We start from the raw sequence: 12,787 nt of genomic DNA, 5'->3' as shown, positions 1-12,787 counted from the left end.
CTAATGGCAAAAAATAATAATTAACTAACTAAATAAATAAATAAACCAACCTTAAAAAAAAGACTGAATCCTTATGTAATGTTTTCATTTCCCAGCTGCAGTCCATACAATCTTTATTTTATTTAGATTGCTTATCTTCTACTTCTAACTTCTTCACTCATCTTGCAGCATATAATTTTTATTCTTTAATTTAAGTCTTGTGTCAAAAGCCAAATATTTTGCCTTCCCAGTTTGATTAACGCTTATGTCAATCTCTGTATCAATAAACACCTCCAATAATTTTCGTAAACAAGAGCTTTTGTTAAGTTTCTTAAAAAAAAAAAAAAAGGCTTTAGATCCTTGGTCTGCTCACAAAGTGTCTCCTTTGGATAACTGGAATAAGAAGGTCTAGGACGTTATCTAATTGAGATAATCTGGCTAGGAATTTCAGTCAATTGTTAATTATAGAAATATCACTTTCAGACAGACCAGAATAAATCTATTAATGCTGATCTCTGGAAAGATAATACTGTTCATTTTCCCCATTATTAGGAAAGTACTGCTAATTCCCCATCCTGGAGGGCTATTCTAGAGCTACATAAAGCACGTCTAGGAACTTCTTGCTCCCGAGACAAGTGGGAGCAGGATTGTAAATGGTGAGAAAAACGTATAGTTTCCAGTGTTCTACTGTGTATCTGTCACAAATAAGAAAGCTGGTATAATACAGGCTAATATAACCACAAATAAGCAATTAGTAAATATAGATATAGGTCCTATATTAACTGTAAAATACTAATTAGTATATTTGTGGCTCTGTTGTCATAACATTAATCGCAATGAGGTTATGATTTGTGTTTTTAGAACTACACAGTCTACGATAATAACTTAGTATAACACGAGTGCAGTAATTTGTTTATAGATAATTGTGATGGCTCTATGAATCTACAGGAATGGCAGCTAACCCTTCCTACACCAGATTTGGTGTACTGGAATTGAGGGAATGGCATATATAGAGTCATTTGTTTGGAGGAATTGTGTATTAGCAGACATATAAATCTTGAGAAGAGCACCAATAAACAGTTAAAAGAAAAGTTTAACACCTATAACTATGCTACATGATTTTTAAAAGTTATTACTTTTTCCAAAGAAATTAGTCAACAGAAGTTTTTGTAATTGTAGCACATTTGACCATCATTTGATTAGAAATTCTTGTCTCCAAAAAGGTAAGGCATTTTTTTAATAATTGAATTTCTAGTCCAACATTGCCATTCTTTGGCATCTTGAGCAAAAGCCTCCTTACTATGTAAAAAGAAGAGGCGATCTGATGATATTTTGCCCTCTCACACACGAAGCCATCTGATTATTCAGGGAATCAAACTTTCTTGATAGAAGGGAAGCATAGGAAATCAGCTCTTTTACTTCCATTTCACTTCTTTTGTGCTTTAATTGACTAGCCCAACAATATCTGACAGGTGAGATCCAGGCCTACTTTGGTCGCTTCAGACATGTCTCTGGTTTTGAATGTCTGGCCTTGTTATTATAGATAGGGTTGATCCTCAAATGCACCAGGCATTCTTAGAAAACCTGACATCATCTATCTGAATGCAAAATATGATAAAATACACACATTCTTTATTGTGTACATGGACAACCAGAATAAATTCTAAGATGTCCAACTAAAGCTAAATGTCCAACTAAACAATTGTTTCTGTGCAATGTTGTGTTAAGTATATTCTTTACATTGGGCATTATTACATTATATTTGGCACCTTTGATATGATGTGTAAAGTAAAAAGGTTAAAGAGCTCCTTACTAAAGGAACATAACAATAAAATGACTGCTAATAGCATTCTGTTATGACCATTGATCAGAGTCTTGTCCAGCCATCATTTGAGAAGCTTCTTCCTACAATAGAGGGGAGAAGTGTAGTAACCCACAGTTGTACAATGTTCAACTCTTTCCCCTCAGAGCTCAGGAAACTATATGGAAGAGGAGGCAGAAAGATCTTAAAGGTTAGAGGTGATGGTAGAGACTGAAGAAATCAGACCTTCTAGACACAACAGACCGATGTGTGAATGACCTTATGGAGACTATGGCAGCATCCACAGGGCCTACACAAGTCCCAGAGCTGTAGGGAGGTAGATACTCACTCCTATCACTAATCCAGAAGCCATTCCTAATTCCTAACTCTCACAAAGGAAAGGAAAAAAAAAAAACAATTTAAATGAAGTCTCATTTGGTATACAAACTGTACTTAAGGGCAGGTCCCATGTCCAGAAGTAGATGGCCAAAACAAAATAAATTCAATAGTATTTTTGGAAGTTTTATTGTTTGTTTGTCTCTCTGCTTTGGACATTTTTGTTTAACTTATGGAACTTTTGCTTATATATAATGGTTTGTAGTTTTCTTGTTATGTGCTTTTTGTGTGTGTCTTAGTGTCTGTATACCTATTTCATTTGAAACTTTTTATTTTCTCTTTTGTCTTAATCTGATTTTTTCCTCTTATTTATATTATTTTACTTTTATTAGAATTTTAGAAATATGTTTTTATTCTAATGAGAGAAAAAAGGGATATAGATTAGAAAAATGAAAGGAAGATCTTGAAGCAATTAGGAGAGGGGAATCATAATCAGAATACATTGTATAAAAATATTCATTCTCTATAAGATGAAAGAAAGAAAAGTGTTTTAAAAAGAAACAGAAAAAAAATAACTGGGAATGAATACGTCAAGTATTTATCTTCAAGTGTAATTATATTATTCATTAAGAAATCAGTGTTTATTTTCTACAGGTTAATTATAGCCAATGTGTAAAATTAATCAGAAAGTTTAATAAAAAATATAATCTTTACTATTTAATGTTACTAGAAATCACAGAAAAACTTATTCAGGAAATAATGCCAGCTGAGAAGATATTAATTACCTTCTCCATCACAACTGATGCAAGGCTTGTTGATATCAAGACAGGAAAACCCTCCACGGCAAGAAGAGAAGTAAGACTATGAGACAGCTGAATCTAAGCATAAGAGCGGTATTTGCAGAGTGTGCATGAAGTCAGTTTAAGTGTGTGCCACGGGCTGTGGAGTACAAAGTACTAATCTAGAGACTGGCACTGAGAGGTCAGACTGGTGAAGTCATGAGGTGAAAACTTGGACAAAGCATGATGGTAAGCTACCAGGATGCTGAAGGAGCATTGACTAGCTGCTTGAACTATTTCCTGGGGAGGGCTCAACTTTATTGGAAAGGACGTTACCCTTTGGCTGAAATATTTATTCTTCTTTAAACATTTAAACATTCAAGTGTATTTTAATCCTGCCCCTTGAGGCGGTGCCGGTGTGGGTGCTGTGTCACATGGGCGCCAGTAGATGACAGAGAGAGGAAAGCCTATGTCAATGCTCAGTGTTCTGACCTGTGAACACCCAGGGATTAGTAGCCCAACACTTCCTGAACCACAGAGAGCCTGAGATGACCACCAGTCCAGCGCCATGGGGCCCAGACAGGGAGTTAGCCTAAGATGACCACCAGTCTGGTTCTGTGCATGCCTGAGGAGGCCGACCATGCCTTAGATGACCTCTGGCCAGGGCCATAATGCACATTACTCTAAATATGGGTAACAAGCCTGGTGCACTAGTGCATGCCTGTAATCCCAGGACTCCTCCGGGAGGCAGAGGCAGGCTGATCTCTATGAATCCCAGGCCAGACTGTTCTACGAACTGAGTCCAGGACAGCCAAGGCTACACTGAGAAACTCTGTCTTGAAGAACAAACAAACAAACAAACAAAAAGTGCAACATTATACTTTATGGTAGAATAAGGAGAGACATTTCATAAATAGTATCATTGTGCCAACTAGGTATATTACAAGTCTGTACCTTAAGTAATATCACTACAATAATAGATTAGTGCATCTTTCAATGTTCATCAGAGAAACTTCTCATTGATGACAGTTAATGCAGAGACCCCCAACTAGTTAACATACACAGAACCAGAGATTTTGGAGTGTTCAGCTGTAAATGGGACATCTGTATCACATTCACACCCCCATTACACCCAAGGCTAAGGGATCCTCATTGAAGAGGCAGCAGGTGATTTTAAAAGGTGCAGGTAGTGAACATCAGCAGCACTTGCCAGATATGCCAGGGTGGTCACATACATGATCTCACAGTAGCGGTGATTGCATGTACAAGACCAGTGCAAGAACAGTCCAGTTAACATTCAGAAAGACAAAAGGGACAGACATCAGAAGAGGGGGAAAAGAAGGAACAAGACAGGAGTCTATCATAGACAGCCTCTGAAAGACATTAGACAGCAGGATATCAAAATATATGCTGAAACTCATAACCAAACTTTGGGCAGAGGGCAGAAAAACTTATGAAAGAAGTGGGAGAAAGAAAGACCTGGGATGGCAGGAGTTCCACAAGGAGAGCAACAGAACCAAAAGATCTGGGCCACAGGGGTCTTTTGTCAGACTGATAACTCCAAACAAGGACCATGCATGGAGATAACCTAGAACCCCTGCACAGATGTAGCCCATGGCAACTCAGTGTCCAAGTGGGTTCCATAATAATAGGAACAGGGACTGTCTCTGATATGAACTGATTGGCCTGCTCTTTGACCATCTCCACCTGATGGGGGGAGCAGCCTTACCAGTCCACAGAGGAAGAAAATGAAGCCACTCCTGATAAGACCTCATAGACTATCATCCAATGGAAGGGAAGGAGGATCTCCCCTATCATTGGACTTGTGGAGGGGCATAGGAAAAGAAGAGGGAGAAAAGATGGGATTGGGAGAGGTTAGGGAAGGGCCCCTACAGTTGGGATACAAAGTGAATAAACTGTAATTAATAAAAAGAAAAAATTTAAAAAGGAATAAAATAAAGACAAGTAACAGTTAAAAAAAATCCTAACAAGGATGTATATATTACCCCTAACTGAGGAGCTATTGGAAATTTGGTGTCTGCTGGTAAAAGGAGAGTCAGTTTACTTCAGGGATGTAACTCTGAATGGCTACCCATGTTCTTTAATAGACTGTCCTACACCCATGTATATACAGTATACACTTTATATACCTATGTATATAAAGTGGACTCACTGATTTCTAAAAAGATCATAAGTTGTTGTGGGGAATAATAGGGTATGAATTGGAGCTAGATTTGATCAAAACACATTAAATGTAAGAAATTCTCAGACAGTAGAATAAATTAAAACATAAATAAATAGATCCATTAACAAGTAAAAGAATATAAGAAAATACAGATTGCTATTGTATGAAGATGAGGAGAAAGCAAGATTTGTAATTTTTATCATTTTCTAGCAATGACTCGCTGATGGATACAATTTGAGAAGAAACCATAATCAAAGACATAAGTTTGATAGGTATTAGAGATAAATAAAAAAAATCACTCATATTCAACACAATACTAGTTAGGAATGGGTAGGAATATTAACTGTTACAACAATTCTGAAGAAGAGTGAATGATGTGAAACATACTTTTTGATGGCTCAATTAATTAAAATTAAGAAATAATAGCTAAGAATATATTAAACTATTCTACAAAGTTGTACAATAAAGGACAGTTAGAGAAATGAATTATCTCAAGTAATGTATATAATAAATATTATAGGTTTAACTAAAGAAATAAATATGTCACATGGCCTACAAGGCAGCTATGAACTCATTACATGCAATTACCTTCTTCCATAGATATACATTTATTTTACTGGTCTTATGACTGGCACAGACATTTATGTCACACTCCTACACAAAAGTCATAGGAAAGGATTTGACTTTCAATATCTATATAATAAAGGATATTTGGTTGTGCAGAGAGTGGGGTACATGGTGAAACTGGATGAAAATAAACAGTCACACTAAAAAACATCTAATTCTATATGTACATGCATTTGTTCATATATAAATGTGAATTTTCAGGTAAGAACTCCAACTTAATAATAATTTTGAAATAGTTATATAGTCTGAGTTGGAATATCCCTTATGGAATATCCCTTATAGGCCCATATGTTAAAGGCCTTTTCTTCAGTTAAACCATGTTAAAAGGGAGTAAAATCTTTGAGTTGGAGCCTAGCAGCAAGAAGCTAAGCCCCTAAGAACAGACTCTTAGGGATATTGGGACCCTGATAAATGATGTGCTATTACAAGGTGAATAGCTTTTGCTGTGCTATATATTTTACAAGGACTTACCATGTCATACAATCTCTAAAACAACAGAGAAAGCTAATCATTCTTCCCAGCCTCCAAGTAACATGCCTTAAATATCCTAAAGCTAAGAAGTAGATTATGAGTGTTCTTTCCTTATTGTGATAAAGTAACTACTACTCGATCTTTTACTCATGTATGAGTAAATAATACCCCAATTAATTTTATAGCATTTTTAAGGTTAAGCTATCAAAAATATTCTAATTATGCAACTTAAATCATCTTTAAAATTAGAGGTATTAAGTTAAGTTACTAGAAATCTGGTAGGAATATAGAGTAAACAAGTGAATTGTTAAGAAAGATTGGGAGGGAATGAGGGAGCAGACTATAGCTGAGATACAAAGTTAATAAACTGTAACTAATATTTAAAAAATAAAATTAAATTAAAAAAAGTTACTACATATGTAGTAAGACTTGGTAGGAAAGTTACTACATATCTTTTCAACATTCTCTAGTATTTTGCTTTATCAACATTGACATATCTAAATTATTTTTTTTAAATCAGGAATGATGGTACATACCTATGTCCCTGAACTTGATAAATAGTGTTTGGAGGACCAAAACAAGAAAAGATTTGACTACATGAGGCCTTGTCTCAAGTTTTTTTTTTTTTAAAGTGAGTGAATAAATAAATGTGTACTATTTATATATCATTCTAGCCTCTGAAATTTAAAAAACTTGTTATGACGTATAAGTTTTCACTTGACTTTATAGTATCAGGATTTTTTTTTTGCATCCACATAATAGTTAATAAGGCTTCTTGTATTTATATTATCAAAGTACACAGTGTACTGGTAAATTAAATGCCAACATTAGGTTTAAATTCTTTATACTCTTTCAACATTATCAGATAGTTAATGACCTTGTTAAAGTCACAGAGATGCACCTTTACATATGATTATGAGTGTCACTTAAATGGGATGCAAATGAGAAATTATATGAATACAAATAAACAGCAGTACTTTGAGAAGGTTGATGACTAGTAAAGTTGAAACATGTTACTCACCTAATTTTTTTCCTGCAGTTGTTCTTGTTGACAAGAGAAATACCAATTTCCTTCAGTACTAAATTTTTCCAAAATTTAATATGACATTTCTGTTAATGTGATGTTTCCTTGTCTTAATACATTTACATCTTTCCATGTTTCATTTTTATTTTTTAGGAAGACAATTCAGCACACCTATTACCATTATAAAATTGAAAGAATGCTATTATCCCATCAGTGTTATGAAGGCTGGCATATGAAACGAGAGCTGGAGCACAACATCTTTACCCTCCTGATGTGCTAGATGAAGAAGCCATGCTATTTTCTAATTATGGAGATTGTACTCTGTGAAAAGAGATGCTGAAAAGGACCAGCAGCGATAAAGTAGCATTAGCTATCAATGTTTAATATGCAGCAGAAGCTAATTTAGCAAATGAAAGCCACTGGAGAACTATAAATTTTCAGTAATGAAGACTATCTTGTAAATCTAGGTCAATTCCCAAAATGGTGGGGATATTAGAGTAAAACACACAACCTGATGCATGTCACTTATAGAGGTTCACTTTTACCTAAAGGAAGCTTTTCCTGCAGCAATTCTACATTTGTGAAAAAGAGACTAGATGATTAGTTAAGCCAGAGTGAAATGATTGTATGACTGGAGTAAGAAGCTTTATACAATATACTGTAATTTTAACTCTCTAGAAATTTAGGAACACACTGTATGTTCTTAGAGTTTGCTAAGTTACCAGCGTTTAGGACTAATTAATTTACTAACTCTTGTGACTTTTCATAATGGGATGTCACCCACTTCCCCCTACTTTGCCTTTTCTAGCTTTGTGTTGGAGAAAAGATATGAAAGGGTGTGAAAATTCAAGAGAACACTTTTCTTTCCTAAAATAAAAGTTATGATAGAAAAACTTCTACAGAATATGTGTGTAATTTTCCAAATGCAAATGTACTATAAGTAAAATAGTATTTCACAAAGAAAAATATTTTTGAGAATGATGGTACGCACCTGTAATCCCACCATATGGGAAACCAAGACAGAGAGATCTCAAGTTTCAGGCAGATCTAACGTCCAGAAGAATAATGTGATAAATAAACTGATGTTTATGGAGTCTTCTCTGAAAAAACGGTATTTCGTCAGACCTCAAGATGAAGCCTGGTGTGGTGGTAGCAGAGACAGGTCAATGTCAATGAGAGACTGGCCTAGGCTAAATAATACACTCCACATGAGTCTTAGAAACACACAAATATTCATGCTCTCTTTTTTATTTCTTTTTTTATTTATTATTTATTACAATGTATTCACTTGGTATCCTGGCTGTAGCTCCCTCCTTCATCTCCTGCCAGTGTCACCCTCACTTTCTCTTCTCCCACTATGTTCCTCCCCTAGTCTACTGATAGCCATCATCTGCCTTTGTGTCCTGGCAAAGCTGCCTTCCTAGAGGAAGATGATCAAAGAGCCAGCCACTGAGTTCATGTCAGAGACAGTACCTGTTCCCCTTACTAGGGAAATCCACTTAAAGTCTGAGCTGCCATGGGCTACATCCGAGCAGGGGTTCTAGGTTATCTCCAAGCATGTCTCTGCGTGCACCCCTGGCCCCTGGTTTTTGTTTGTTTGTTTGTTTGTTTGTTTTGGGGGGGTCTTTTTTGGCTCCGTTGGTCTCCCAAATACTCATTCTCAATAAAACAAAACAAATATTAAACAAAATAGGCAGAAGAGTTCCTTTTCTGAAAATCTAAAAATAGATGACCCAATGGAAAGGGAACAGCAACTATAGTGATCCTGATATGGGAATTTATTATCACAGAAGTAAATTCAGTGAAAACAAGAGTAAGAGTAAGCTGATGATGAGTGAGAACTGAACAAAATAAAAGTGGAATTTTGTTATAGCATATTAACTTGTAATGAAAAAAAAAAAAGAAGTTTCTGAGGAAGTATATCAAAGCTATGCTATCCAGAGAAAAGAATGGAGGAATCAAGTCAACACGAAGGGTATTTGTAGTAAAGAAATTATGGCACTCTTTGTTACGATTTTCGTTGTATAATGTTGAGATATATTTTTTCCAAAATAATATTTTTATTGATTATTTGAGAATTTCATATTATGCAGCCTGATCACATTCATTTCTCAGTCCAGCCAGGTCTGGCCTGATCCTTATGACCTTCTTCCTCCTTCCAAAAAAAAAAAAAAAAAAAAAAAAGAAGAACGAAAGAAAGAAAAAAAATCCTACAAATTCAATTTGTATTGTACATATACTCAATAGGGCATGGTCAGGTATCAGATGTGTTTTGGATTTACCTATAATAGGATTTAGTGACATATTGGATAAAGGATCAAAACTAATGTGCCTAAGAACTGGTCTGAGCATGAACAGATGTTTAATTTTCTGGGCTGTAGAAGGTTTGAGAGTAGGCAGTAGATTATTAGATTAGATTTTCATAGTTGTACAGTGTTCTAGAATTTTGTGATGATTTTTAGATAGTCAAAAGGAGAAGTCCATTAGCTATGATATTTTAAACACTATTAAGTTAAGAGTAGGTATTTGAGACAACTTTGAAAGTCATTGCTTTATAGGACAGATATGAACATGTGAAGCTAAATTAAAACACAAGGAACATAGCTTGAAAAAGCTAAAGGCATAGAAAAAGTCTCCTCAAGTCTAAATATTTAGAGTTGCAGGAAAAGGTAGATTATCGATTAAAAATGAAAACTAAGAACAAGTCACCTACTAGGTAGGAAATCAATGAACTAACTATGACATCACTGAAGCTCAGGAAAAGATTGTCAATCTGTCATAAAAATGCTGTTGTTTCCAGCAATAAACCATCTAATGTGGTAAGTAATGACTGAAGGAACAAGAATAAAAGAATGACTGAATCACTGAATCAATTAGGCCTTGAATGAAAGAACAGACAATGCCTTATAATGTTTGGCAACAATAAAATCATTTAGGACCCCATAGAATTTTGAAAGTCTGTATTTCATTATGTGTAATAGGAAGCAAGTAAGTTATGATCTTCAGTATCTTCTCCACAAAACCTCTGCCATAATAATCAGAATGTTACAAATCACTCTCACCTACAACCACAGAGCTATGCCTCATGACCTTACAGGAAGTCAAACAAGAATTTCTCTCCCCAATGGCCCCAAATCACCAATATATGATCAATAGGTAAAGGTTTTCCTGGTTTCTAAGTTTGCTTTCTAGTTCAGGCTACACACAGAAAGCCAAAGATAGCAAGTTCTGTTTTTCTACTAGTCAGCCACAGATTTGACATGTCAATCAGAACATTCCTGAAGACTCCTGGTTTTCCCACTAGAAAGTTTCCAGGTTTGTCTTCCTACCTTCCATCACTAACAAAACACAGAGCCACAGCTTCAGACTTCCTTGCCTAATTAATATCTTGGCATTCCATTGGCTTTATTTCCACATAGCAAGCACTGTACAAAGTGTATTCGTGGGCTGTCAAAGGGTAAGGAAAAAAATGTGACATTTCACTGTTATGGAATATAGTGCGTTAAGTGCAATCAAAAGTGGTCCTTCTACCTAGAAAAATAACATCAGCTTGAACTTGAGAACTAGTTATTGTGGCATTTTATGTGAAAAGGATCATGAGACCAATGAAGTTAACTTGAAAAGGAATTCTAATAAAAAACAATTTAATAAAGATGGCATAATTTCCTCATTACTATAGAAATGAAGAATAATTAGTCAGATTCCAGAACACAATAAATACAATTTCTTATCTCTAAAACCAATGAGTCCCAAGTCTAAGGAACTAAGGAATATTTGAATAATATTCACCCTGCCCTTCTATCCTTTCACAAACATCTCTACCTCACCTACACACAAGTTGGCCTTGGTCTGTGGGTTACTTCACACTCTAGAATACACGCACAGATTACATTTAAGACACTGAATTTAAAGATTTTTTTTTATTACAGTATAATCCTTACCTTCACTATACTTTTTACCTTGATATTTTAGAGCTGTATTGGAGTTTTCTGTGACTAGTTTTGTTGTGTTTTGTTTGTGTATGTTTGTGTTTGTTTTTGGGATCATCACAGAGATTCTAGGGATTTTTTTTATATGTCCATGTAATGTAAAATAATATGATTCTGCAGCCTAAAAGACAAACCATATATCATCCTGATATATCATCAAAGAATTTTCTAACAGCATCATCATAGGACAAGCACTTTTAAGAATAAGATGTAGCCCATGGCAGCTCAGTCTCCAAGTGGGTGTCCTAGTAAGGGGAACACTGACATGTGTAAGAGTTCACTGACATGAACTCAGTGGCTGGCTCTTTGATCACCTCCCCCTGAGGGGGAAGCAGCCTTACCAGGCCACAGAGGAAGACAATGCAGCCAGTCCTGATGAGACCTGATAGGCTAGGGTCAGATGGAAGGGGAGGAGGATCTCCCCAATCAGTGGACTTGGAAAGGGGCATGGGAGGAGATAAAGGAGGGAGGGTGGGATTGGGAGGGAATGAGGGAGAGGGCTAGAGCTGGGATACAAAGTGAATAAACTGTAATCAATATAAAAATAAAAATTCAAAAAAGAATAAGATGATTTTGTGTTTTTGTGCTCACCAGGATTTGTGAATTAACAGATAACAGATTTCATTTTATATTATTCCTTTTATCTTCCTTGATTTTTCATTTCTTTATAACAAAGTTGCTTCATAACGCCCCACCTAATTGTCGTAAAGCAATTGTGAACCTTAGTACAATATAAAAACATACTGACTTTTTCTCCTGTAGCCCTAGACACAATTTCACCTTTTATGATTTTAGAGAGAACCACCTTTAGAACACTGAGATGGTGACATTTCTCTTCTCTTGCCAAGGACATATTTCACTAGATGGCTCCACATTCCATATCTTTAAGCTTCTTCCAACATCATACTAGTGGAAAATTCAGAGAAGCAACAATTGAGAAAATAATCTTCATTAGATTTTTTTTTTCTTAGCTCCTTTAGACTGATGTTTTGTAAGGATATTATAATAAAATGAATATAAATCTGCTTATTTGTATGGTTTTTTTTTTTTTTTGCCTCACACTCTCTAACTCATATTCTGGACAGCGGGTGCATTTTCTGCTTTGCTCATGGTATGCTATGGCAGGGAGAATCATGTCGGGCAAGCATGCCTGGCTCTGAGTATATTTTCAAGTAATATTTATGGAATGTTTAAATTCGTCAAGGGAATATCAAATTCCCTGCCATGAGATTTTTGTAGTTGAGCTGTCTCAGAAAAGCATACTCCTGTTCCTGCAATAGTTAGAAACTTGTTGGCAGATACGGAAAAAATACATGTATGAATGGCATTTAAGCAAATTAACTTAATTCTGAAGAATCTGTTTTATATTGAATGGGGGCCAAATGAATTCTAGTGCCACTTATGATAGAAATTATAAAATGTGTTTTGGAATGTTGATAGGGTATAATTAATATTAGTCATGTTCCCTGAGCTAAATAAAAAATTACATTTAAAAGAAAAGATCTTTTGCGTATGCAGAATATACATCCAACTATGTGCTAATTACATTATTGTGGGTTTCTTCTCATACTTAAGCCAGCATTCTTCTGTCTCCAG

At 35.3% G+C, this 12,787-nt stretch overlaps 1 protein-coding gene and 1 non-coding gene across 2 annotated transcripts in view; one reads left to right on the top strand and one right to left on the bottom strand.

Moving 5' to 3' along the window:
- Galntl6 (polypeptide N-acetylgalactosaminyltransferase like 6) overlaps positions 1-12,787 on the bottom strand; it is a 1,222,499-nt gene that overhangs the window by 918,632 nt on the left and 291,080 nt on the right. The window lies entirely within an intron of this gene.
- LOC129669615 (small nucleolar RNA SNORA17) lies at positions 3,290-3,420 on the top strand. Its single transcript, XR_008719050.1, has one exon. It is a non-coding gene; the product is annotated as a small nucleolar RNA SNORA17 (small nucleolar RNA).

This window comes from Psammomys obesus, unplaced genomic scaffold (genome assembly GCF_907164565.1).
Source record: "Psammomys obesus unplaced genomic scaffold, mPsaObe1.curated_primary_1811, whole genome shotgun sequence".
Taxonomy (NCBI): Eukaryota; Metazoa; Chordata; class Mammalia; order Rodentia; family Muridae; genus Psammomys; species Psammomys obesus.
The sequence above is the reverse complement of the archived record's forward strand: the minus strand, read 5'-3'. Positions and strand labels throughout refer to the sequence as shown.